The sequence below is a fragment of the Phalacrocorax aristotelis genome, chromosome 1 (assembly GCF_949628215.1).
Source record: "Phalacrocorax aristotelis chromosome 1, bGulAri2.1, whole genome shotgun sequence".
NCBI lineage: Eukaryota > Metazoa > Chordata > Aves > Suliformes > Phalacrocoracidae > Phalacrocorax > Phalacrocorax aristotelis.
In genome coordinates this window covers 60218829-60245899 of record NC_134276.1, presented here as the reverse complement: position 1 = coordinate 60245899, position 27071 = coordinate 60218829, and positions in this window count along the sequence as shown.

Here is a 27071-nt window from a genome sequence, read left to right as displayed (position 1 = left end):
AGTTGATAATTTGATGGAAGTGGAATCATCCTCCGATCTAGTCCCCTCAGTCATCAATATCATCAATGAACCTGAATAAAGCCCTGGAGTCTGAGTGATTATTAAGTTCTGTGACCACTGATGCATTGCTGAATAGTCTTGGGAGTCAGGCTCTGCTGTCAGTTTTAACTTCATGCTTACTCTTGCTTCATGCTATTTAAGGATGGGTGCCAACTACAGTGGAAAACAGTGGACAGGTTGTTACTATTATGACTATGGCTTTGGTTGATGGTGAGCTCTATATGAGTCAAGAATGTGCCCTGGTGGCCAAAAGGGCCAGCCATATCCTGGGGTACATTAAACACAGTATAGCTAAACAGCCAAAAGAAGTGATTCTCACTATACTCATCATTGGTGTAGTCTTCCCTCAAGTACTGTGTGCAATTTAGGGCTCCACAATATAAGAAGGATACAGACATATTAGAATGTGTCCAAAGCAGGGCAAGGAAGATGGTGAAAGGACTAGAAGGCATGACAAGAAGAAGCTGAGGACACTTTGCTTGGTCGGCTTAGGAAAGAAACTGAGGGGTGAACTCATTGCTGTCTACATCTTCCTCATGAGGGGGAGCAGAGTGGGAGGTGCTGAACTCTTTTCTCTCATGTCCAGTGATAGGATGTGAGGGAATGACTTAAAACTGCATCAGGGGAATTTCAGATTGGGTATTGGGAAAAAGTTCTTCACTGAGAGGCTGGTCAAGTATTGAAAGAAGTTTCCCCAGGAAGTGATCATGGCCCCAAGACTGTCAGTGGTCAAGAAGCATTTGGACAATGCTCTTAGATACATAGTTTAGCTTCTAGGTTGCCTTGTCTGGAGCCAGGAGTTTGAATTTATGATCCTTGTGGGTCCCTTCTAACTCAGGATATTCTATGATATTCTAACTTCATTCCAGCAAAAGCCTTTGTTTTGATGGAGTAGCGGTGGTGGCAAGATCTCAGCCAAAACTGTTTCTCCTCCTGAACTAATTGCAAAATTATCTCCATTTCAGTTACAAAATCAAGAGGAATAAGTGAATCCATGAAAGTATCTTCATAATATCTTTCTATGCAATCCGGTATGTCCGCCCACTTCAACTTGTGCATCACTGTAAATCATTATTAGCAGCTACATTGGTGTAAATAATTTTCAAATCTACCAGGATCAATGGCATAGCTTCTGCATAAAAACTGTATCTATGAGGGCCACAGCCTATCCCATTGTAATAAGAAATAGGTCTAAACCCAGTAGAGAAACTATTTTGAAGAGATCTGACTTCCCTCTGCGCATTTCCACTGACACCAAATGGGAATGCATATAATTCTTCTATAATTGCCTGTGAGAGTGTCCCCTTTTCAGCTGGAGGAACTTGAGTGGCAGTTTGGTGACAAGTGTCTTAAAGCTGGATAGGCACAATCAGAGGCACGTAGCATCCTTAGCAGAAGTCAGCAGTTATTTCATTAGAACAATTTTTTCTTTGCTGCACTTTCTGCTACAAGGAAGTGTAGCATGTAAGGAGTTAAATTATTTTGTCCCCCACTTCTCACCTAACTTTTGGAAAGTTTTTGAATAGCAAGTATGACTTTTCCATTATGCTGAGTCTTTCCCACAGTAAAGACTTACACTAATAACAAAAGAAGACTCAAGGGACAATGGTTCCTATAGGCTAATCATAACCTCAGGGAATTGGCATATCTATCTTGCATTTTTCTATGCCCCACAGATGCAATTATCTCACTCCAGCTGCTAAATTTATTGTGACTGTTAATGAAGGACTAATACATGTGCAGAATTACACAGTTAAATCCAGAAGCAGAATCATACACAATAAAAGAGCAACAGCATTTATAGATAATTATTGAACTAATCAAAATATATTATTCTGTAGACCTGGAAACCTCACATATACACTGAAAGACTATACATTTATAATATTCCTTGTATAAGTAAGGTTACAGGATCAGGTCCTGACTAACCAACTTGAAGCACCAAGTCTAGCAGTATGCAGAAGATGCAATGTAAGTCGTAAACTGTCAATTTTAAATGGATTAGATAGTCAGATTCACAATAAGAATTCCCTCTGGGGAGAATATTGGCCTATTTAATTCACAAGCATGGAGATAATTTCGTTATAAAATAACTTTATATGGAGAAGTCATTGAACAAATTAGTTCTGAGTTATTTTCCTCAAAATGTTAAAAGTTTAATTTAAAAAAATTGTTAGATAATTACAAGTCCCGAAGTATGATTGTAGTATAAAATAAATAAAATAAAAACAGTTTAAGATGGCAGTATACAGCTCTTTGAATGAACTGAAAGTATGCAAAGTTACCATAAGCATCACTGCCACTGTCTTCTCTACATCCAAGGCTTCCCTTGGCTTTCAAATTTTCTTGGTCCAATTCTGCTACCACTTCAGTTCTACTCTCTTCCACCTTTTCACTAATGATTTGCATACTCCCCTACGACATCCACATACAATACAATAATGTATTAAGTTAAGTTATATTAATATTTCCCAGCTATCGGTGAGGGGAGGAAAATCAACCCAAATTAATGAAATGTACGAATGCTAGTCTGCATGAACCAGCACACACACATACATATACATGCACAAGGATACATATATGAACAGAGAACTTCAAAGCCAGGAAACTGATTCAAAAACTCTGTGAGATTTGAAACGTCAGTTAAGTTACTTTGGCACTTGGGTATTTCAAATACTTCTACTGGAAAGAAAAAAAAAAAAAGCCAAAAATGCTCCTGATGTTAATGAATATTTACAAATGGCAACATCTGCTTTTGGTAATACTGAAAGAAAATTCTTTGCATCACATAGTTTACCTGAAAAATTAGCACAGTCCAATTTACTTCAGTGAATTTTCCCAATGTGTAAAAACACAAGGAATTTGTTACAGAAGAGTAAATAAAGATTCAGTAATCTCAAGCTGCCACCTCCTTTTTTCTTTCTTTTTCCCATGGATCATTTATCACAGACTTCTGAGCTGTAATAGATTTCATAGACTATACTTGTAGACTTCACAGCCTTCAAGACTATCACAGACTACATGGCATGACATGCAACAGGAATAAGATTTGTAAAATCTATGGCATTTGATGTTGTTCACTTTAGACCATCCTTCACCCTGGAAATGAATGTGGATAAATGTCGAGTCCTTCACAACACGATATTCAAACAGAATCGTAAAAACATACACATTTTGAGTGGATCCTCTGTAGGGAGACATTTCCATGTGTAACCTTTCAATTAATTACATGTTTCAATTGTCCAGCACAAGTGTGTGGTTCTCACAGCAAAAATCTGCTGATGCTTGTTGAATTATTTCAGACACAAGATTTTTAAGAGTTGGGGTAATACAGAAGACAACAGCATCCTGTGCAAAAATGATGTTCAGGAAAGGCATTCTTAGGGTGCTACACATGATCAGGTACATGTGTAAATTTAGTTATTCTGTTCGAAAAGACACCAAGGGCGGTACCAAGAGGCAGCAGATTGAATGAAGGCCATCTTTTTAGTCTAACACAATGATAAAAAAAATTAAGATATGATAAAAGGTGGAAAAAAGTTAGCCTATGGCATTAATTGTCGAACTATCAGCCTTTTCTGGGCACTCATTTAGCATATGAAATACACAGGCTCAAATCCATCCTCCTTTTGAATAGAGGAACTCCATGTGTCCTGCCCCTCAGGCTCTATCTGAAGTACTATAGATTACTTCGAGTTGAGGGAAATACATAGTAAAAGTTCCTTTTTTCTACCACTGAAGGTGTTCCAGTGTGTAGAAAAAAACCTCAAATTTAGCAGGACAGTGAAAAAGAAGAGTGAAAAAAGGAGCATGATTCTCAGCCCCAGTGGAGGAATCCTGGTCTCCCATTTCTGTTTCACATACTGTTTTATTTGTCTGATTCAGTGGTTTCTTCATGTGAACTATAGAACTGGTTCACTGGCTTGCTTTTGTTTGCACAGCATTGTTGGGCTTCCATTGCTTTATTGTAGGCAGATCTGGACTCATGAACACCTTCATCGCTCATGCTGGCAAGCAGCTAAAATGTACTTTTTGTTGAATGTATCAGTCTGCTCACCCAACTGTAAAAAAATGAAGACCCAAAGCTATACCAAAATACATTATTGAAATACATAAAAAGGAAAGCAATACAATGAAGTATTGTTTCAGACCCTCTCCAACTAACCAGGAAGAAAATTACATTTGAATCTACATTTGAGATGTCAATGCTTTAACTACAAAACCTGTATGACTTACCAGAAGTTAAAAAGTCTGTGAACATTGACAGCTTCTCACCCTAATGATTTAAAACCTAATTGCAACAAACAATGAAGAACTGCTCTGGAAGACAGGAGAATGCTTTATGAACAGTTGTACAGCTTCACAAGCCAGAAAGGATAAGTCAAAAAGAATTTCATAAGCCAGAAAGAAGTTATACCTTCCAAATGGAAGGTAATGCTGATGGAAGCTGATGGTTTCTCACTAGGAAAGAACAATGTCTATCCATGCATGTAAATTCCTAATGTCTACAAAATTTTCATCCTGTACCCCTTTGCCAGTGCTTTCTGCAGTAGTGTTCATGCATGTTATCCTCTGGTTTATGAAGTGTTGAAGGGCAAGGCAAAAAAAAAAACCTTGTGGAAATTGATAAATTGCCTAAACATTTCTAGAAGAATGAATTGCTAGAAGAAAGTCCTGCAGTTTGGGAATTCCAGTATTTCCCACCTTTGACAAACACGTAGCTTAGGGAGAGTTCACATTTGCAGTAATTAGTGTTTTATAGAAACATAGAGTATCTCAAATTGGAATGGACCCATAAGGACCATGGAGTCCAGCTCCCTGTTCCTAACAGAAGAAGTCTGAACAATAGCATCACAGAAATCCCTGAACATACACCCCCCCCCCCCATGGCCACTGTCAGGCTGACAAATAACTTGTCAATCCCAGCTGGTCAAAAAAACCCCATGAGGTGACACCAGGCTGTCAGAGCTTGTTTCAGGCAACATGAGAAGTCTGCATCTTGTGCAGCAGGACCAGATACATTAGTCAAATAAATGGGTTCAAAAGTAGAGCAGGACTCATGACATAGGATTGCACAGAACAAATTGCAGACGATGCACCTACACAGTGAAAGAGAGCATAGTGAAGGGATACCTGAACTAGCAAAGACCCACAACAGTAAGTGGCAACATTGCAACTGAACTCCTTGCAGACTTTAACAAAGCAGATCTGGACGCACATTCACTAGCATGTCAGTGGTGGGATGTATTCAACTGCATGTAGTGCTGCAGTAGGTGGGTTCACTACCTCAGATCTCCATTAGCTCAAGTATCTCCATTTCATGTGTAGGCACAGGTGGAGAGATTAAATTACTATCAATTTAGACTTGCCTTCAGACATACAGCTCTTGTTTCTTTTATGAAACTGTGAGAAGAATAGTAAAACAAACTAATTCAAGGGAAAGAAAATTGCTCAGAGGAATAATTATAGCAACTTTCACTTCAACAGCTAGGTCACTGGTTCAAAATCATTCAAATCACTTGTGACTGAAAATCATTACTAGTTGACTCCACTCAATGAGCTTGTGCTTCAGGTCAGAGTAATAATTACTGCAGGACTAAAACTGCCATTAGTGGCTCCATTAGTAAGGATAGAAAGAGAGAGAGAGAAAAGAAATAGCAGCATCAGTCTCATTAGTGCTGCTTCCCAGTCAAGGATGAGAGGGGAAAATAGTTTGAAGAATCCTGTACTGTTGAGGCCTGATGTAGCTGCCCAAACAATGCACCATTTGAGATACTCCAGGATATGTCACCTGGTCTGCAGCTGTATCTCCAAAAGGACACAGGTCACATTTGCCAGCCCCATGAAGATACAATAAACAGCCTATGTTGTCTTGGCTCTAGCACTATATATCTACCTGGGGACAGCCAAGTCAAGCCCTTTCTATTCCAGCCTGACTCCAACCCTTCTAAACAGAAACTCCAGACTCAAAAACTGTTGAGTTATAAGTAAGCTTACTAATTAATGTCTTCCCTTTTCCCTGTTTTTGTCTTTGTCATGTCAACCAACAGGAAACATACAGATACTGCGAAATGTATGAAAATTTGTGCATATAAATGATGAAAACTAGGTACCCAGCAAGCATCCTACTGCAGGCCTATTTCTCTGGAGGTTCCTTATATCCTGAATTCTGCCACACTTTATCACCAGTAATTTACCTACATTAGGGGTGGGTTTTTTCCTGTAGAAAAGTGATACCTGAACATTTCAATATCATAGAAATTAACGGAAGTTGAACTGAGGAGCTGCCCTAGGAAGAGCAGCCAGGCTAGGAATAAGATTTATGACAGCTCTGTGTGGCTGGACATGCGGACAGCTCTGTGGTACACGAACTACAATGCAATATAGCTAAGCTAGGATGTTAAACCCACTGCTCTGCTAAGTCAATGACAAACACAGATGAGGCCAGGTGAAAGAAGTAGAGATTTACTTGCAGAAGTGAAAGGAAATTCACGGTAGAAAACAAAACATTTAAGAGAAGATGTGTTTCTCATGTATTCTGGAACCCTGTGAAAATGCCGAATACTAATAACCATGAATCCAGAGGGCTGTGAAGGGAGAGCAGTGTTTTAAAAAGCATGACAAATGCATGAATAGTGTGATAAAGATTTATTATAGAGAATCTATCTTCCTAGCAGTGTCTGATAGTTTTAAAAAATATATTTGTTTATATGACTGGATTCTTTATACCAAGATATCCTCATAATAGCATGTATTCATAATAATAATAATAATATGGACTTATTAACATTCCATATTTAAAAGATCAGCTGACATGTTCAATTGGGTCTTTTAAAATTGTAACAGTTTTCCTAATGGTTGCTAGTTTAATTTGTCTGTCTCTTTTAAAATATTTCTCTCTTAAATATTTGTCTCTTTCTTTAAGCAGAGTGTTTTAGTCCAACACCAACTCTTTAGATTTTAAGAGAAGGTTATTACAACACATAAAACATATGGTCTCACTTCAGCTCCCAGTATACATAAAATTAGTCAAAACAAAACACTACCTAATCACTACCAAAACATGTGGTTCAGTCAGTAATTTTTGCTCAGAAGCATCTTGGGACTAATTTAGCCTGAACAATGCAATTTTTTTTCTCACCCCACTCTTATCTCTGTCGGTCACACAGCAGCAGAAGGCAGAATGGCAAGATGAAGTTCACCCTCTCTGCCTCGCTCTGTCCCTCACTTATATTTCATTCAAGGTTGTCTCCGTTTCCAAGATAACAATTGCTTTCAGAGACTGGGAAATCTATTTTCAGAATTTATATTGCCTTTTGGAATTACAGAAACATATAAATCTTGCCATGCTGGTGGAAGCAAAAACTTCAAAGAAATATAGACATAGTATAGGAAACCTGAGATATTTCCAGGGTCTTCCTCACAATAAAAATTTTTTTTCCATTTCTATATGAAAAGGAAAAAAAATGTCTACTGGAGCGTTTATGTTAACTGCCTGGCCTGCTGTTAGGAAAGGGAGCACATCTGGTTTTCCAGGGAGTGAGTTCAAGTACTGAGCTTGGGACCATCAGTGGCTCCTTCTCCTCTGGCTCTGCTTTAGGACACTGGGCAACCACTGCCTTCAAGACAGTGCCCAGGCACAGTTCAAGGGATAATTTTCTCCCAGGACCACACAATATAGATATATAGATGACATACACTGGCCTTACATCACTACCCCAGCAGGCTTTGAACCCTCAAGATCCTTATGCCGCATTCCCAGGGCTGACAAAATACATCCTTGGTTTCATGCTGTAAAAATAACACACTGAGGAGCTGCAGTTCAACCCTCATGTTACTTCAGCTCCTTTGAACTGGAAAAAGCAGACCAAATAATTATTGTGTTTTAGGGACACAAGAAAGTCACACTAAATGCAAAGGACTCCTGCACCCAAGTGCAACACATGGACAAGCAGATGCCTGCGCTAGGGGATAGCTTTCTGAGCAGTGGGATGGAAAGTGGCAGTGCAGCCTGGCATGGGAACGATCCTCGCCTTGTCACCTCCAGCAGTGTGGGCACAGCCAGGGAAAGAAGGCAGAGCTCTGCCTCAGGACTTTCACTTTACCCCCTTTTCTGGAGAGATGGCTGCTGAAGCTGAAGCCACCATCCACGCCATGAATGATTGTTGTTCTTTGGGATACCAGTCAGTCACACTGGAAAATATTAAAGGCAGTCAGCTAAAGTATTATTTATTATATAGTTAGTTTGATTTACAACATGATAATTTTAAAACAGAATTGGGCTATTCACAGCTTTTGGGCCTGACTTCAACAAGTGTGCGTGGCCCACTGGCCACGCTGAAAGGACATGCAGCACAAGCAGATGCAAAATCAAACTGTGATTTGGCATTAATGTGGGATGGCATGCAATTGCTGTCAGAGGTTTCAGGCCAGGAAGCAGACTTAAACACAACTTTTAAACGTAGAGGTACTACTAAAACCTTTATGGTTTTAGAAGTATAATTCCTGTTTAATGCAACTCCACAAGAGCCTATAACACAGTAAAACTATAAAGGAAGACTGAAAGTAACCCTTGACATTCCTGACATAATTCAGAAATTATAGTGTGAATCTGATATGAGAAAATCGAAGCAAAGATGACTCCTAAAATGACCAGTTTTAAAAGAAAAACATTTTTTATACACACGTGTATGTTCTATTTACTCATGTTTTTTCACAAGATTTTCTGAGTAAAAAGAATCCAAGGATCATGTTGCTGGGGAAACTAAAATAATAGTGTAATCTTCTGAGAAAGTGTGAAATGTAGAATTAACACCACTGAATTGAATTTAATAACACTGTGCAACATCAGACCTACCCTTAAATCAATACTTAATTTTCTCAGTCATCTTACAGATTAGTTGCAGCCATTATATCTCCAGGGAATGCCAACTACCCCATGGAGGGTCAGCCTACTTAAGTAATATTTTACAGGATCTTCTAGTGGACAGATCTCAACATATTCTTTAAGAGTGTATAAACTCAGCTTCCATAAATACATTATCTTTATAGTCTAGAGACATCCCTCAGGTTCAGTAGTAAATACTACCATTGGTTTTACCCACTCAAGCTCAGTGATATATGACATATTACACTTATTATTTCTAAACCTAGACTAAACATTACCCACTTTTGGAAGACCACAAAAATAATAATCTCCAACCCCGACTGCATACAAATAAGCTTCTACAACCACTGCTTTCCCAGAAAGCTAATTTCAAACGGAACTCAGAGCTGCACTTTAGGTTACTCATAGCAAAATTCTGCTGCTTGAAGTTCTTCCATATTCTATTTCAAACCAGTTTTTACTTGGAAGTATCTCACAATAACAAGCAAAATGAAATTAAGAACAGTGTGCATCTTTCACCCTTGCTTTGCAAAAATCATTTGTGGAAAGGCTTTGTCACAGCAGCAGAGATGCCACTCCTTGGAGGATATTCTCCTGCTACAATGTGCAGACACGGCAGAGAGCATCATAGCATATGGATCAGCAGACCACACCAGGTGTGGTAGGACTGGCAGATGCTCATACAAGCTTGCCGCCAGACCTGGGACCCACCAGTTAACTGCACCAAATACATAGAGTCCTTGAGCTAAGAAGTGTGGTAGCCTCTCCGCTACCACTCAAGGAAGGGTGCATCCATCACGTCACTTTGTACACAGGTGTGCATCAAAAAGTCTCTTTGGACTGTGGCCCAGTGCACAAGTCTTACCTGTCAGGTTCCCACACATTTAAGAGAATCATGCTGGTACAAAACATGCCAGTGGGGAATGCACACAAACAGATGTAAGCATGGCCAAGGCGAGCCCTGCAGCACCTGCAATTATGCAACTTGTTTCTGGGAGTGGAATTTGTACTGCCTACAGCCCTTTCTGCTGAACCAAGCTGTTTCTCCTTGAGGGATTCATAAGAGATTTGTTAAATTATTCTTGCATAGGCACACACAAACAAACACTTGTGCAGAATAAATGCTTGGTGCTGTAGGGAGCAATGATTTCACTCAGTAAATAACATTGCATACTGACGGCAATAAGGATATAGAATTAGGTTATGTCATGGCAGAAGATAAATTTTGTAGTTTTGCCCTTTTAAGTAGGCTGGCTTGGTACATGAAACTAACCCACAATTTACTGTATTCTGTAGAAGATGAAAAGGCCTGCTAGGAAATCAACACCTGCCACACAAGTGTGGCCAACAGCACCCAGCCAGCAACAAACTCTTAAGAATATATTTAAGAGAGCATGTTAGAGACAGACCCTTCCCTTATAAAGGGACTCTTTATTTAAATAAAGGACCCTTTATTTATATAAATATAAATATTATACTTGATTTCTAGCAATCAGTGATTTATGAACTGCCTGATAGAGATGTCTTAAGCTTAAAGTTAACATCTACTGAGAGATATATATTGTTCATGAACCCTAAAGTCAGGGGTATAACAGAATGCTACAGCATTATTGATGGACTTGTACACAAAGATTGCACTGGTCTGTCTGTAATTTTTTGGACAAGCGGTTTAGTCCCTTCTTTGCATGAGCTATAAAATTACCCTAAAAAAAAGTATTCCAAATTGTCAACATAAAAAGCTTTTGGTCCTCCACCAGTTTGGCAAGAAAAGAAAGAGAGAAATAACAAAAGAGCAGATGGTAGAAGAACCAACATGTTGTATGCAACAGTGAAGGAAGATGGGAATCTTATGGGAACAAAATATGCTTTATTTGCTTAAAAAATATAGGCAAAGGAGATCTTTAGTTCAACACATGAGAAAATGTGAGCATGCAGAACTGAGAAGTAAAGGGAAATACTTTTTATATGCAATATTTAGCAAGCAATCTTTGAGTAAAATCTGGGAGAATTCCTACAGCCTCAGAAGGCAGATACCAGTCCTGGAAAAAATTATGGATAATGCAGGTGAGTGTGCACAGGAAAATTTTGAAGGCTAAGACATAGGATATCATGTGCAAGTGTTCACATTCAGGTAAGTCTGGGCTGAGGGATGTTCCTTTTTCATATGCCTGGAAGATTACATTCAAAGTCACTTTAACGTTGGTGTCCTGCTTTTGGCTTCCAGCTGGTACAGTGCTGTGTTTTGGATTTAGTGTGAGAATAATGTTGATAACACACTAATGTTTTAGTTGTTGCTAAGTCATGCTTACACTAAATCAAGGACTTTTCAGCTTTGCATGCTCTACTGACTGAGAAGGCTGGAAATGCACAAGAAGCTGGGAGGAGACACAGCCAGGAGAGCTGACCCAAACTGGCCAAAGGGATACTCCGTACCATATGACACCATGATCAGTATATAAACTAGGGAAAAACTGGCCAGGGGCCTGCTGCTTGGGGACTGGCTGGGCATTGGTCAGCGGGTGGTGACCAATCGCATTGTGCATCACTTGCTTTGTATATTCTATTATTGTTGTTGTTACTATTTTATTTTATTTTGGTTATTCTTATCTCAACCCATGAGTTTTCTCACTTTTAATCTTCAGATTCTCTCCCCCATCCCACTGGGCAGGGGGAGTGAGTGAGCGGCCGTGCGGTGCTTGGTTGCCAGCTGGGGTTAACTGCCATGACAGTTGGCAACAGGATAGCCTCAGTGGAACAGAATCTTCATTTACTCTATTTAAATATTGTAGCTAAGGGTTTTTCTAAAATATTCATTATTTGTTCAACCAAAGCACTATTTATGGAATTTATTGGGGTTTTAGTGCCTTTAAGAATTTACTTTTTTCCCAGCTGTACTGTGTTGTATCATGTGTAAAGTAAATGAATATTCTGTACAGCTTCAGTCTCAAACCTTTAAACATTTAAAAGAAACTTAAAATCATGCTGGCCCACTACTGTCCTGTTCTTAAGAGTCAAGATGCAAACTCTTTAAATGGTATTTGAGTAAAAGGGGGATAATGACAGGTGTAGGTGCCCAGTGAGATTTGCAGAGTTCTCACACTGACATTTGGGAAGGAATCAATGTACATTTTGCAGTGCCTGGGACTACTGGTTAACAGTAATAACCTCAGGTCAAAAAGAACTGAGATTGTATCCTGTTCTGCAATCAAATAAAAAATTACTTTTTAATGTGTTTTAATTACATTTGAATTTTTAGGTAATCCCTCTTTTACTTGTCTTCATTATGTTTTTAAGCCTAGAAACAAATAGCACTGCAGAGGAGAAGCAATTTCACAGCAGCCTGTACTAATGACACTAAGTTGTTCTAAGTCAATATTCTTCCTAGGTAATGGGCATTAAATGTAGATTTATTATTTGAAAACTTATTGCAAACTACTTGAATAAAGGATAGCCAAAATCCATCTGTTCTACAGAAGATATAACTGGAAAAATGCCAGCCTCCACCAAGGTGGGCTGATCATTGTAGTTAATATATGACCTCATCACCACTGAAATATATAAGTAATACATCACTTCAAGACAAGGGATTTTATCATGCTTTCACACCTATATTAGATAATGAGATAGGCAAATGAAACAGATAAACTAGAAAAGAGAATCTAAGTGTCCATTATGTTTCATTCATAGAATCATAGAATCATACAATGGTTGGAAGGGACCTTAAAGATAATCTAGTTCCAAACCCCCTGCCACGGGCAGGGACACCTTCCACTAGATCAGGTTGCTCAAAATACAGTACACTAAGCCCAAAACTCTAAGACTATGCCAATCCAAACACATGAAAATATGTGAATGTCTTTCAGAGAAATAGGGCCAGCACAAACCACAACTTCTTAGTGCAACATTTTGACTGGAATAAAAGCTCTCCAATATCTTTGAAAACAGACACTTGATTCTTTTATTTGAACGTCTGAGAGCAAAGTACACAAATGCAACATCTACCTGGACATTTTCATATTGAAAAGTCCTAATCATATTACTCATTCTGACTTATTTTACTGCTTTTGGTTTTAGCCAAACACTTTCCTATTAGTTTTTCCATAGTGGAAATGAAAAACTCAAGAACCTGATTATAATAATAACTTGAGGGCACCTTTTGTTTATAAGGTAATATTCATAATCTGGACTAATAGATTCAGTGGCTGAAGGCCAAGGACTTTATTAGCCCAGGATATGGTTATTACAGCTTATTATACTCAATGTTTAATTAAATATTGAAATCTTAAAGACAGAAGTGGAAGGAAAATTGCTTTCTTCCTTTACTCTCAGCCATGTCCTTAAGTCTCCTGATGTACTTTCTTCTTTTTATACCATGTCCATTTTACACTACCCACTGATCTTTTGTGTGCAGTTTCCTTTTATTTCCACAGATGTTGGTGACAACTGAATAAGAAGTTTAGATTGTATCTTTCAAAGTGAAAACACTTTGAAAACTCAGAGGACTGTAGGGGTTTTTTTACCAGAATGTGTAGATACTAACTAATAGAGGTACTTGCATTTCACAGTAAAATTACTGTAGAAAAATCATTATGTGATTAGAAGTACTCGAGCATAGAGAGAGGTAGCTTTGTCACTGAAGGTGAATAACATAAATCACCTAGTGCCAGTCCTTACTAGTGAAGATATAGGGCACTTCATATAACTATGTCTGACTGCATGCCTGACTTTAGCAGGGCATCATTAGATGAGATTAATCTCATCCTTGCTAAGAGTTCATTCTTGGACTCCATTTTCTTGAGCTGTAACAAACACAGTCTCAAATTCTCCCCCAATATACAGCCAACAAAATGCACATGACAACTGAGTGTGTTTAGCAGAACTCTCAAGGGGGTGGATATATTGGAAGCTGCTTGGAGGAGTGTTATTAAGAATGAAAGAGCAATGGGCAATTTCAGGTGGGTATATATGAAGCAACATTGAATGAATGTGGGTGATGACAGCTGATGAAAGAGTCGAAAGTCAGCTGGCAATTGTCATCCTAATGATGAAGTTAGCAAAAGTGTCCTCTTATTTTCTATAGGGTCACAAGCAGCACCACAGGGATGAAGGCAAAGGGTCCAGTAAAATAGTGGGAGGAAATGTGAACCAACGGCATGAAGATGGCCATTGAAGATTGCTCACTGGCAGTATTTGAGGAATAAAAATCTGGCACTAACATCAGTTTAGATCTGTAGTCCCTATTCTTTCTCCACAGGCTGGAGTGTCAGTATTTCCATGGTAATCAGAAAGTGAGCTGCTGTCCTCCCTTTCCAGTGATTCAGTAGGCTTTCCAAGCTGAAAATTATTTTTATATCTCTGTGATCCTTTGAGCACATTTTGATATCCAGCTCAAATCTCTGGCAGCTGCAGAGGTTTAATATCTGGCAAGATAATCGTTTGTTGTCAACAAAATGAGTCATTTACAAAAGGAAGAGATGCTTCATTAATGCCATGGAAAACTGCATATTAATAGGAGTTATGTTCCCAAATAATTTCCACGTTTGAGCTAAATTACTCTCTAAAATGGCACATGAAGAAGCAATTGTGAAGTAAAAAAGAAAGTCAATTTGCCATTATCCAAAGACCACTGTCAGTATGCACACCCCATATGCTGCGGCCTGGTGGGTTATTCCCAAGCTGAAGAGGGGAAAGCCACTGTGTAATCATCATAGAGTGTCACAGAGAAAAAATATGAACAAAATCAGTTATTGTGAAGCAGCTAACACAGTAAAATCACCTTTCAGCTTATTTTCTGAGACCCACACTCTGAACTCTTTCACGACCTGATCTGAGAGAAACTGTTCAAATACAACTACAGTATTTGGATAACGGCTCGTGACCAGGAATCTGAGTTTATATGAATAATGGCAAAGGAATGTCAAAAAATATATTAATTTCACTTTATGAGATGGTGAAGACATACATGGTCCATCATCACAATGTTTGTGTAACTGTACTTTAAAAGATCACAGAATCACAGAATGGTAGGGCTTGGAAGGGACCTCTGGAGATCATCTTGTCCAGCCCCCCTGCTTCAGCAGGCACACCTAGAGCAGGGGGCACAGGAACACGTCCAGGTGGGTTTTGAAAGCCTCTAGGGAAGGAGACTCCACAGCCTCCCTGGGCAGCCTGTGCCCCTGCTCTGGCACCCTCACAGGAAAGAAAATTTTCCTCATATTCAGGTAGAACTTCCTGTGTTCCAGCTTGTGCCCATTGCCCCTTGTCCTGTCATTAAGCACTACTGCAAAGAGTCTGGGCACATCCTCTTGATAACCACCTTTCAGATATTTCTAGGTATTGATGAGATCCCCCCTCAGTCTTCTCTTCTCCAGGCTGAACAAAACAAGGTCTCTCACCCTTTCCTCATAAGGGAGATGCTCCAGTCCCCTGATCATCTTCGTAGCTCTCTGCTGGACTCTCTCCAGCAGTTTTCTGTCTTTCTTGAACTGGGGGGCCCAGAACTGGATGCAGGACTCCAGGTGCAGTCTCACTAGGGCAGAGTAGAGGGGGAGGATAACCTCCCTTGATCTGCTGGCCACACTCCTTTTAATGCACCCCAGGATACCATGGGCCACCTTGGCCACAAGGGCACAGTGCTGGCTCAGGGTCAGCTTGCTGCCCACCAGCGCTCCCAGGTCCTTCTCAACAGAGCCGCTTTCCAGCAGGTCACCCCCAGCCTGTGCTGGTGCCTGGGGTTGTTCCTCCCCAGGTGCAGGACCTTGCACTTGCTTTTGTTTAATTTCATGAGGTTCCCCTCGGTCCAGCTCTCCAGCCTGCCCAGGTCTCATTCAATGGCAGCACAGCCTTCTGGTGTATCAGCCACTCTGCCCAGTTTGGTGTCATTTGCAAACTTACTGAGGGGACACTCTGTCCCTTCATCTGGGTCATTGATAAATATATTGAACAGGACTGGGCCCAGCACAGACCCCTGGGGAAACACCGCTAGTGCCGGGCCTCCAACCAGACTTGGAGCCTTTGATCACAACCCTCTGAGCTCTGTTGTTCAGCCAGTTCTCTATCCACCTCACTGTCCTATCATTTAACCCACACTTCCTTAGCTTCTCCATGATGATCTTATGAGAGATACACGGAAAGCGTGTAGGAACAAGCACCAAACATGGTGCAGATTTTCAGTAGTGTCATAGCCAGGAAAGATTTGGAAATCAGTCTTTAGGTTGACTCTAAAGAAGAGGTTAAGAGATGGAGACGGACTTTGCAAGTAATGCTGCTGTAACTGTCGTGGTTTAGCCCCAGTCAGCAACCAAGCACCCTACAGCCTCTCGCTCACTCCCCCCTGGTGGGACGGGGGAGAGAATCGGAAGAGTAAAAGTGAGGTAACTCATGGTTTGAGATAAAGACAGTTTAATAGGTAAAGCAAAAGCTGCGCGCGGAAGCAAAGCAAAACAAGGAATTCATTCACTCCTTCCCATGGGCAGGCAGGTGTTCAGCCATCTCCAGGAAAGCAGGGCTCCATCACGCGTAACAGTTACTTGGGAAGACAAACGCCATCACTCCCAGCGTCCCCCTTTCCTCCTTCTTCCCCCAGCTTTATATACTGAGCATGATGTCATATGGCATGGAATATCCCTTTGGTCAGTTGGGGTCAGCTGTCCCGGCTGTGCCCCCTCCCAGCTTCTTGTGCACCCGGCAGAGCACGGGGAGCTGAAAAAGTCCTTGACTAGTGTAAGCGCTACTTAGCAACAACTAAAACATCTCCACATTATCACCACTGTTTCCAGCAAAACTCCAAAACATAGCCCCATACTAGCTACTACAAATAAATTTAACTCTATCCCAGCTGAAACGAGGACAGTAACAAAAACCTTGAGTAAGCAAAAGCTTCAAAAGCACGGAAAATGAAACTTTAAGTTTGGAAGTGATCATAGTTGAGTAAAAGAAAATTCTTGCATTCAGACTGATCATTAAAAGGAAAATTTTTACCAGCTAGAAACTTGCCTGATTTATCTAAGGTGAAGGTGGATTGAAGAAACAACTTCCTCAACTCCTAAATGGTATCATAATTCCACTGAAAATAGTTTAATTATCCCCTAGCCAGCCCAGTTTGTAGGTAGGGTATATTTTCCTTTTCTCTTCTTTGCTTTCCCTGTTTCTCTTGCAGTATATCTGTATCCAGATTTATTCTACATCTCTGCCTCCACTTTCAGAAGAGTGAAAATCTCTCTGCAACTAACATTACTCGCTCTACACATACACCTCGACAGGTGAGCTGTAAAGTAAAACTGTCTTGGCAGAAATCTTCCCAGTTACCCACAGCTGTCACACATGTGAGTGAGCCTGTGCTTTTATACTGTTTCCTTTCTGTTTGAGTGAGGAGCCTTATTCTGAACAGAGCACTTTCCGCCTGACCCAGACTCACCCGCACCGAGAGCTCCAATGTGCATAACATCTTACCAAAATACAGGGGCAATGTGAGTGGAGTCACTGCGGTTTTGTCCACCTGTCACTCTAATCCTAATACTTTCCTGCTTCTCATTTTCCCTCTGGGTTTTCCACTTCTCCAAAGCAGTGCTACTCAACTTGCAACACTAATGGTGAAGAGCAGGCTCTGCTCAGCAATCTGCACGCTCTCCGGGAAACTTGAGATGAGGCAGGCCAAACCTCCATCAGGGAGCAGTGTTTTAAGGTAAAAGGCAAAGGCAGTTGCCAAGGAACTGGGATGATTTATATTTTTTAGTTTCAACACACACATGTATTTCAAAGCCTACTCTCTGGGTATTTGACCCACATGGGCAAGTATTCATGCAAGAAGAGACTATCAATTCTATTGTTCATAAATTCTACTTGAGTGATTCTCAGAGCTCAAGCTGAGGACCAGCTCATGTGCCTGGCAGCCAAAGACATCTAACTTCTGGCAATGGAGCAGTTATTTGTCTACAAAATCAATAATTTATAGGGGAAAAAGAGGCTGCATAAAACTAAGAGTAAAAGAAAAAACTGTAAAATCTCTAAAATACAAATGCAGGAAATAAATCACTCTTTCTTTTTCTATACTAGAAATTTAATTCAAAGATTCTTACATCCAGTAGTCAGCTTAATGGAAATAAACTACCAAGATTATAATTCTCCATAGCATGCAAGTACTGAGGTCTTATCCAATTGCCTCAGCAAGCAGTTGTTCTGCAGGGCCAGAGAAGTAGGCAAATAAGGAAGTTTTAAGACTGAAGAATACTTTGAGACTAAGTAATCTAATCTGTATTTTCCTTGCCTTTAGCTGACCCTGTCAGTATCTCCATACGAGACCTCTGATTCATTCACTGTGATCTTATTTGGTTGGGTGAAACAACTTTTCCACTAGAAGACACAGATAACAGCAGAATGGCTTGGTTTCAGGAAAGAAAGGCAAGGTGTCAGGAAATTGGTACTGATGTCTGAGTTTCAGCATGGAAAGCTGAATCAAGCCTGTGGTGAACCCACAGGCAGCTGGATTTGTGGAGCCCAGATCTCACAAGGGCACTGCAAAGGTTCTTCCCAGCCCACATTTCAGTGTAACGATGTAGCAGATGCTCCATGTGTCCCTGCTCTAGGTGTCCCTGCTCAAGCAGGGGAGCTAGATCAGATGATCTCCGCAGGTCCCTTCCAAGCCCTACCATTCTGTGATTCTGTGACTATGTGAAAACTTACCCTGCTTCTTTCCTCTTTGAAAAGTTTTTTCTTCATAAAAACAATGATCCAGCTCAGAGATATTAATGCTGGCAATTTGATTTCCAGTCTTGTGTTCTGTTTGAAATTGATTTGTCCAACAGAATATGAAATTAAATAGCAGGAAAAATGAACAATTTAACAAACCTGCAGGCATAGAAAATACTGGCACATTGTAAACTAAAGTCCCAGATTTCAGATGGCAAAAATCTGAACAATTGCTTCCAGGAGGATCCATGGAGGGAAGGGAGGTAGATAGTCAATGGCAGATACTTGGCCTGTGCCTTATGTCATCCCAGGTGTCAGCATAAAAGAAAAGGGGACGATAAGATTAATGGGAAAAGCTAGGGTATCCCTACAATATGTTTGCCCTAGATGGAATTTCTTGAACCTTATTGTATCCTCAAGCTGCCTTAAGGTGACAAGCAATGGTCAAAATATGGTATAAAGTTGAAGATAGTGCATGTCACATCTTACTTGAGCTTAGTACCCTTTTTCACAAGACAGTCTGCTCTAACTTAAGTATGAAACAGATACAGCTACATAATGAGCCAAAACCTACTCTCTTAATTCATGCAAAGAATCCCAAATGTCCTTGGCTATGCTGCCAGATGGCAGTGCTTCACAGAAACACGACGTTAGATTCCACAGCATCCTGAGAAGGTAAAGCATTGCCTCCAAAGGATGAGACTCACACCCAAATATTTGTATGCCCTTAGGTGTGTTCATAGAAGCTAGTTTCAGGCTGTGTATTATGACCAAAACAAAGAGAGACACATCAGTTTCAGAGGAACTTCTGTTGTGAGTATAGTAAGCAGACTTCATTTTGTCTGAAGTAGAACCATAGAATCATAGAATGTCCTAAGTTGGAAGGGACCTACAAGGATCATCCTGTCCCTGCACAGGACAGCCCCAAATTTACACCACTTAGACAAGTAAGTGTCTTCTGTTTGTAGTAAGATACTTATGGTGTCATGAATGGGCTAGGCACTAAACAGTATAAAAGCTCACAGTTCAAATAGAAAAAGAAAAGGATGAAAGATAATTTTATGCAGAGACCCACGGTGTTGATCATGGCCTATGTTCTGGGTCTTACAATGTGGATGTGGAAGAGGGCTGTAAAACATCTGTCTCTATTTCTGCAAGTGGAAATTATTTCTCGGTGATGCAGCTTTTGTGCACTAGTTCTGTCCAAATCTCATTCATTGCACTCTAAGGAAGGGTGGTCTGGCAGTGAGGCATATAGTAGTAAGGAAAGGATTGTGGTCAAAGCAGTCTGTGCTATAGGTTGGGCTGCAAAAAAGACCTGGCAATTAGTTGCAATACCTAGCATGGTTCCAGCTTGTGCTAATGCTGCACTGGCTCCTGACAGCACCAAAATCTTACAGGTGCAAAAATAGTACAAGGTCATCCTCAACTTCTTTTGGCAAAACTTGGAATCAAAACTAAAACAGAGATGAGAGGGATACATTATCTATGTACAGCACCCAGGTGATGACTGGCCCCATTTTGATACTACAGTGTTTAAATAACCTTTTATTTCTAATGAAATATGTAAAGCTTATCCCAACTATTCATTATACAGGCCACTAATTCTGTTCCTCTCTTTCCCTTAGAGAAAGTCATCTGATGCCAGCTATTACATTACATATAGCAGAAGAAGAGTTCTTAAGTTGCCTAGCAAATATCAGTATATGAGGTAGATTTTCAGCTGTGGACGAAGTATCATTACCATACAGTTAATGCAGCTTTTTAGGAGTATGCTTTATTTGTCATATCCGAAAATACAAAAATTGCAGCTGCATGAGTCAACATAAATATTCAAACTGTTAATGCATTAACACAAGTGACAGTACCAGACTGCAAAGCTTAGCATAAAATCACAAATAACTAAATATGGTGTAGTGTGTTGCTTCTCCAAGCAATCAAAAACCTTGCATAATATTATAGTGCAGCTGGTTAGCAGCTCAAACCATGTAATTTAAGTTTCCTTAATGGATAAGAAGAACTTTGAAGCAGTCTCTAATGAAATACCACTTTGGTCCCAACAGTATTCTGAGTAAGCTCTCTCTTAGGCTTTCCCTGCTTCCAGGCATATTCATGACAATCAGTGTAATGGCCCCTGTACATTTTTATATGCATTTTCACTTTTATCATATAATGAGAAAAATGGGTGTTATTCCATGACCTTGTGCAACTGTGCAGTGTGTATTTTAGAATGGCAAGCACTGGATGGTACATGAATATCCACAACAGCAATTAATAGCTTACACACTCAGAGCAGTGCAAAAGAAAAGGTCAATAAAAGTTCCTCCATTATGGCGATTAGACAATACTAGTATACTTGGCTTGCTGTGAAAGAAGATACTGTCCCAGAAACAACCTTATTACCTGTCACATTGAGATCTAGAACTATAAAACTCTCATCTCCCTGTGTAATTTCTGACATGCTCAATAACCCTGGTAATTGAACTACACTCCTAGGACTTCTTTAGCACGCTGCGATACCTTACCAGCTAACTACTGGCAATTAAAATCTGTAATGTGAATAGAAAAAACATGAATTAATCAGCTGTACATTAGATAAGTAACAAATAATGAAAATAGGGCTTTGGTGCAGAAGCCAAATTTTCAGTAGAAAATGTGTCATATAATGTATGCTAAAATAATAGGATGTAAAGAACATTCTTAAAACTGGACTCTGGTATGTGTTCCCATACAGAAAATAGATCATGTGCATCTTCCTAGCATTCAGATGCAAAAAAACTGCCTGGAGCTATGATAGTCACTCAATGCTTCATTCTGTGGAGAATTAATATTTTCAGCAGTATTAACCAGCACTGTATGGAGATTAGATAAATCACTGTAATAAATATGAGCTACAGAAGAACAGACAGTATGTTTTCTTAATTTGTTCATTCATCTATTCATAATATATATGGATGCATTGATGTTAGGACGTATAAAACATTAAAAGAAACAGACAGGTGTCTGGGACTGCAGAGCTTTTGTTTTGTTTTGACCATTAAATTCTAACAATAGATCCAGGATTAAATTATTCACTTCCATTTACAAAAATACGATATGAAAACATTCTGTTCTGGAATGAAACATAAATGGTAAATTAATTGCTGCACCAAGCCATTGTGTAGCCTCTTTGAAAAACATGTTGAAACATACACCATTCACAGAATACCCTGGGGATCAATGTGTTATGCTTAGGCAGTAATGAATTTTATGCTGGCCACTGCATTACCAGTCAGTTAAGTATTTTCTTAGTTAGACTCTTGAGAATTTAGCAAGTAATTAATGATCATGAAAGATGAGAAGATTCATCATGGGTAATACGCATTTTTCCAAGATATGTCATTACCCAGGTTTGTCATAAAGCAACAACTATTATATTAAAAACTTATGCCCTAAGCCTAAGGCTTAGGAAATAAATCTACTGAGGGGCTGGAACACTGAAGTACAAAATGCTGTAACACCCACATTTCACAAGTCCATGACAGCCTTGAGGTAGTCTGCTTTTCAGAGGAGTTCTAATAGAAAAGCAAGCTACCTAAAAAAACCAAACAAACAGGATTAGACATGGCAATCCAAATTAGTTACAAGAGGTGCTGAAGAGGATAATGGACCTAAGCATCCCCAGCAATACTCTAAATTGGAGCAAGGGCTTGAGTTCAGGTCTAAGTGCATTTTATAAACTGGAGCAGCTACAATGGAAGAAACCAAATCCTGTCTCTACACTCCCACGCAGGGTGTGACCTTGAGGACAAATTCAGTCTATCCATATTTACCTAATGCTAATCTCCAGCCACCCCTCCTTGTAAAAACATTACTCGATCATATTAGGCAGACAAGACAGCTGGCACTCTTCGTACAAGTGCCCCAGTGTCACATCCCTGAGTTCAGACTACTCACCTGGGAAATGGGAACATGAGGTAGCAGGAAGATGAGGACACATCACAACCTTCTCCTTGCCTCCCTCCCTCCTTCTCTCCCTTCTTTGAAATAAGCTACTCTGATTTTATAACTTGGGAAGTTAAAAGGTATGCTTAGTGGTTACATGATGCTATCATCCTTATATTTCATACTGCCTTGGTACATTTATCATACGAAAAAAGCCTTAAATTCATTAGAATGCAAAAAAGCCACTTTCCTGCACTACAATTGATTAAACAGAAAATATTGAAAATCCAAGAGAAGAAAGTAAAAATTTATAGGCAGCTGCTGTTTTCTTAAAATCAGCCTACCTCTTTGGGGGGTTGAAGTGATAATAACCCACAAAATACTATTCCTTTGGAAGGTAATGTCTCCCATACATACAAAGCTACATAAAATGAAATTTGGTAGTGCAAGTAAAAGACTGTTTTCAGTCAGGTAAATGACCCTTGGAGAATTACATTCATTGCTGCCTCCACTGCTGTCATGCAGTCTCTTGAAAATCTGGACCATCATTCAACCTCTGGATTCTGCTGTGCTGCTTTGTAGAGAACCCCTGGGTTCAGTGAGAGCTGAGCTGGTTTTAGCCAAGGGCACAGGGCAGTTCACAAAGAGCGATTAATCTCTGAGCTGCTTGTCTCCTGTTTGATACTTTTGATTAAAGTTATACAATAAAGGTGAATCTTAGTAAAAACAGTTCCTAAGAAATCAGCCGAGTCTAGAAAACTCATTGATGTTAGGCTTCACCTGCATCAAAGAAATACTGGCATGGGGCTAACAACAGTCACCTTCACAGAAACACCCCGATAGCCTGGCTTGAAATGGAGAACATGAGCCCCTTTCTCTAGAGAAATGAAAAGATATTCCTGTGGAAATCAAGGTACTGATCTGAAAAAAATCTCTGTAACAAGTCTAGACACTGTGTGTTCATTTGATGACCCAGGCACAAACATACCACGATCAATAACAACCACCAGGTATTTAGGAAACACATGGCAAGTACCTCACTTGATTGCTCATAATTCTCTGATTATATTCACAAGCTGTTATACATTGACTGGCAGTATGCTGACTTCCCAGGAGTGCTCACTGAGATAATGGTCTTTGTTCCTATGGGCAGCACCACTGACTTAAAACAGACCTGGACAAAGGGCACAGACACCATGCCCAAAATAAGGATGAGAGGATTAGTCCTAAAGCTGCTCCCAGAGAAGGGCAGTCAGGGAGCAGCAGTACAGGTAAAGGCTGAGCCAGGAACCGAGCAGACCTCATGGATGGCTGTGCCCTGACCAACAGGTACCATCCCACAGGGTCTTAGCATGGAAGGCAGAGCCAGGGGTCAGTAACAGGGTTCATGGACAGACAGGGCAAGCGATGAGCCAGTTCTGGGGTCCAGCTGGGGTGTCACATCAGGATTGGCAGGAGACAAAGCTGTGCACCGGCTCACTCGCAGCGTAGCTCAGGGCAGGGCTGGGTGCCCAGAACTGAGTTGACGCGGGGCTTCTGGACCATGGAAAGGGGGATGCATAGGTGGGGGTTTCAGGTGAAGCTGCTCAGGGCAGTTAGGACCTATGGGTGCACTCATGCACCTGACCAGAACTATCCATGGTGTCACTGGGAGTTTGTGACCTTGAGAACAGTAAATTTACTCGGTAGCTTCCAGCTTTCTGCCATTTTTTGCTAAAAGGCCAATACAGAAAATGTGTGCAATACATGAAAATTAAAAACAGACTCCAGCTTATGTGCTCCTGCCAAGTCTGACAAATAAGAGACAAGTGGCCAGTGTGAGTTGTTTCTTTGATTTTTTTTACCTCCTTAATACCATATATATAATGAAAATTTACATACAGAAAACTTGGGAAATCGTACCACTAATGTTCATTAACCAGTTTATGTATGCCTATGGTTTTATAGTTAAAAGTACCCTTGTTGCAGTATAGAACATTTGAAAGGTGACCAAGGTTTTAGAAGGAACCAGGGTCTAAGCAAAAACATAAGTAATGGTTGGCCCGAAGCAGGCCATGGGCACTAGAAAGAAGGTTTTGGTGCCAAGGTGAGCAAGTGTGATCTTTCCTTTATCTATCTCCAGTGATCCTTCTTATCTGTAAGGGGGTGGAACGATGTCATGTTAATGTTAACATGTCAAGTTTATTGGCTTCCTGAAAGTATGCATGATGTCTGTGTTTTGACTTGTCTGAAAAAGAGGCAGCGGTTTGCCCTGCTGCCTTCTACATATCTCTTCCCCTGAAGTTTTGCTTACCCTTTGCTGCCTGAAATAATTACAGCCTTTCTATACAAGAAAAATGTATGGATTAACAAAGACCCTGCCTATCTTGTCAAAACCACAATGGCTAAATCCATGTTACAGGCTTCGTTTTGACCCATAAACCCCTATCAGGGCACTTATGTAGAAGAGAGGCCACACAGACATGAGGCTCTTCACCACTGTCTACTTCATGAAATGTGTTTCGTTATTTCCATTCTGACAAGACACATTAATAAACCCGTTGTTTAGATTTGTTTACAGTCTTTTTGATCAATAACTATATTCAATGTGGGCATTCATTGCCAGCCAGAGACGGGATAGATTAGAATAGGTAACATAAGTGCCTCTAATAAATTGCCTTGCAAACAGGAGTAATCTTAAGAACAGCATTAGGAAACCACTTTCTTCTGTTTCCAGAGGATGTACCATGTTGTACGTCAGAAAGGGAAAAAATGTGAAACAGTGCAAAGCCATACATTTAACTATAATTTTATTAAAAGAAATTACAAGCCTGCATAAGATGCAGGCCACAAAAGGAGATTAGAAAAAGTGATTTGTAAAAAATGAATTCTTTTCATCATCCTGTAGCTACATGAAGCAATACATTTTAATTGACTGGATCTGAGAACCTAGATTTCTCCTCTTTTCCTACTCACCTTTTAACTGCAATGATAGCCACCTTCTGTGAGGCCACAGATGGCAGGGTAGCAGCACAGCTATGAGGGAAATACCTTACTCTACATGTACTGTGAATAGTCTTCAGCCACTGCCAGGGGGTTCAGTCTTACCAGAATGGAAGGGAGAGGGCAGAAAAACACTCCTGTACTCCAGGTTATACAGTAGAAATTCTCACCCACAAGATTTCTGAATAAGTACCACAGGGGCCATTGTGAGGGCACAGGAAACCTAAAATAAACCAAAATTAAAGCACAGCAAGTTACAGGTTCCTTAAGGAAAGAGCAATCCAAGAAATAAGAAAAAACCCTGTCTTTTTTTTGTGAGGGACCATTCCACCAACTAAAATAAAGAAGTGGAGAGACAAGTAAATTATCTATTTCAAACCAATTGGGCAAGCTCATACTGGTAAGGGGTCTGTATCATGAGGAAGCCTGAATCTCTGATCCCTAGCAAGGATCGTGATTTCTGTGTGGAAAGTGGAGAGAGAGAATGTTCTAAGTCCTGGCAATTGCAATTTATTGAATAAAACGTTGAAATAATGTTATATGCAGATGTCCCTAAGCTCTTTATTTTAGGAGTTACAGAAGAAGCATGTTCCCTAATTAATATAATGTAAAAAGTCAGTAATTAAATATTTCAGTGGATTTACATTTGAAGTTGTCACTTTCAGGTTTCAGCATCAGCCAGTCACTGAGATACAAGCAGCATTCACATTTCAAACCCTTTTCTGCATCAGATTACAGGCGGCTCATATTTTTAAGACCTTCTTTCTTTATCAGCATAAATCTTCATTTTGTCGTAGTTCTTAGAAATACTTATTTTATTAGTGATAGTCAAGTACTGTAGGGAACATTACAGGAGATGTCGAGGAAATTCACAGTACAGTGAATGTGGGAACTGGAAAGGAGATGGGGGTGAAGAGTGCAAATCTGTACAAAAGACTCCATTTTTCAGTTGTCCAACTACTCATTGCACAACTTTATCTGTAACCAGCAGAGACAGATTCAGAAGTTCACTCAGAGGTTGTCTGCTATCCATTAGCTAGAGAAAGAGGACATTGGTGCTCTCTTATATCTGTTTTACTTTAAACTGAGCTACCTTCTGATACTAATTGTTGTATAGGAAGGATGGATTTGTCATCTACTACTGTCATCTACATCTACCACTACACTAACTCCATGTTTAAGTTCCCAGCTGCACCACTGATTTTTTGTATCCTGTGAAAAGGTAGCCCAAGCTTCGTTAGCTAGGAATTGGTTTAAATCTCATTTTTCCCCCAGTGTAGATGGAGAAAAACATGTTAGCATAAGGTCTTGCCTAAAATTAAATATAATCAATGATATCTAATAGGTTTAAATCACCTAACTTACCCTACGTGCAAACCACAGCATAATTAATGTTGAGGTTGAGGTTACATTAGGTTAGGCCTTCATTAGCCAAGCTTTATCCAGGTCAAACTCACTCAAAATTAAGCCTTATGCCCACACTTTAAAAGCCCAAGTACAATGCTCAGTAAATCAGTGAGTGTTTTGAAAA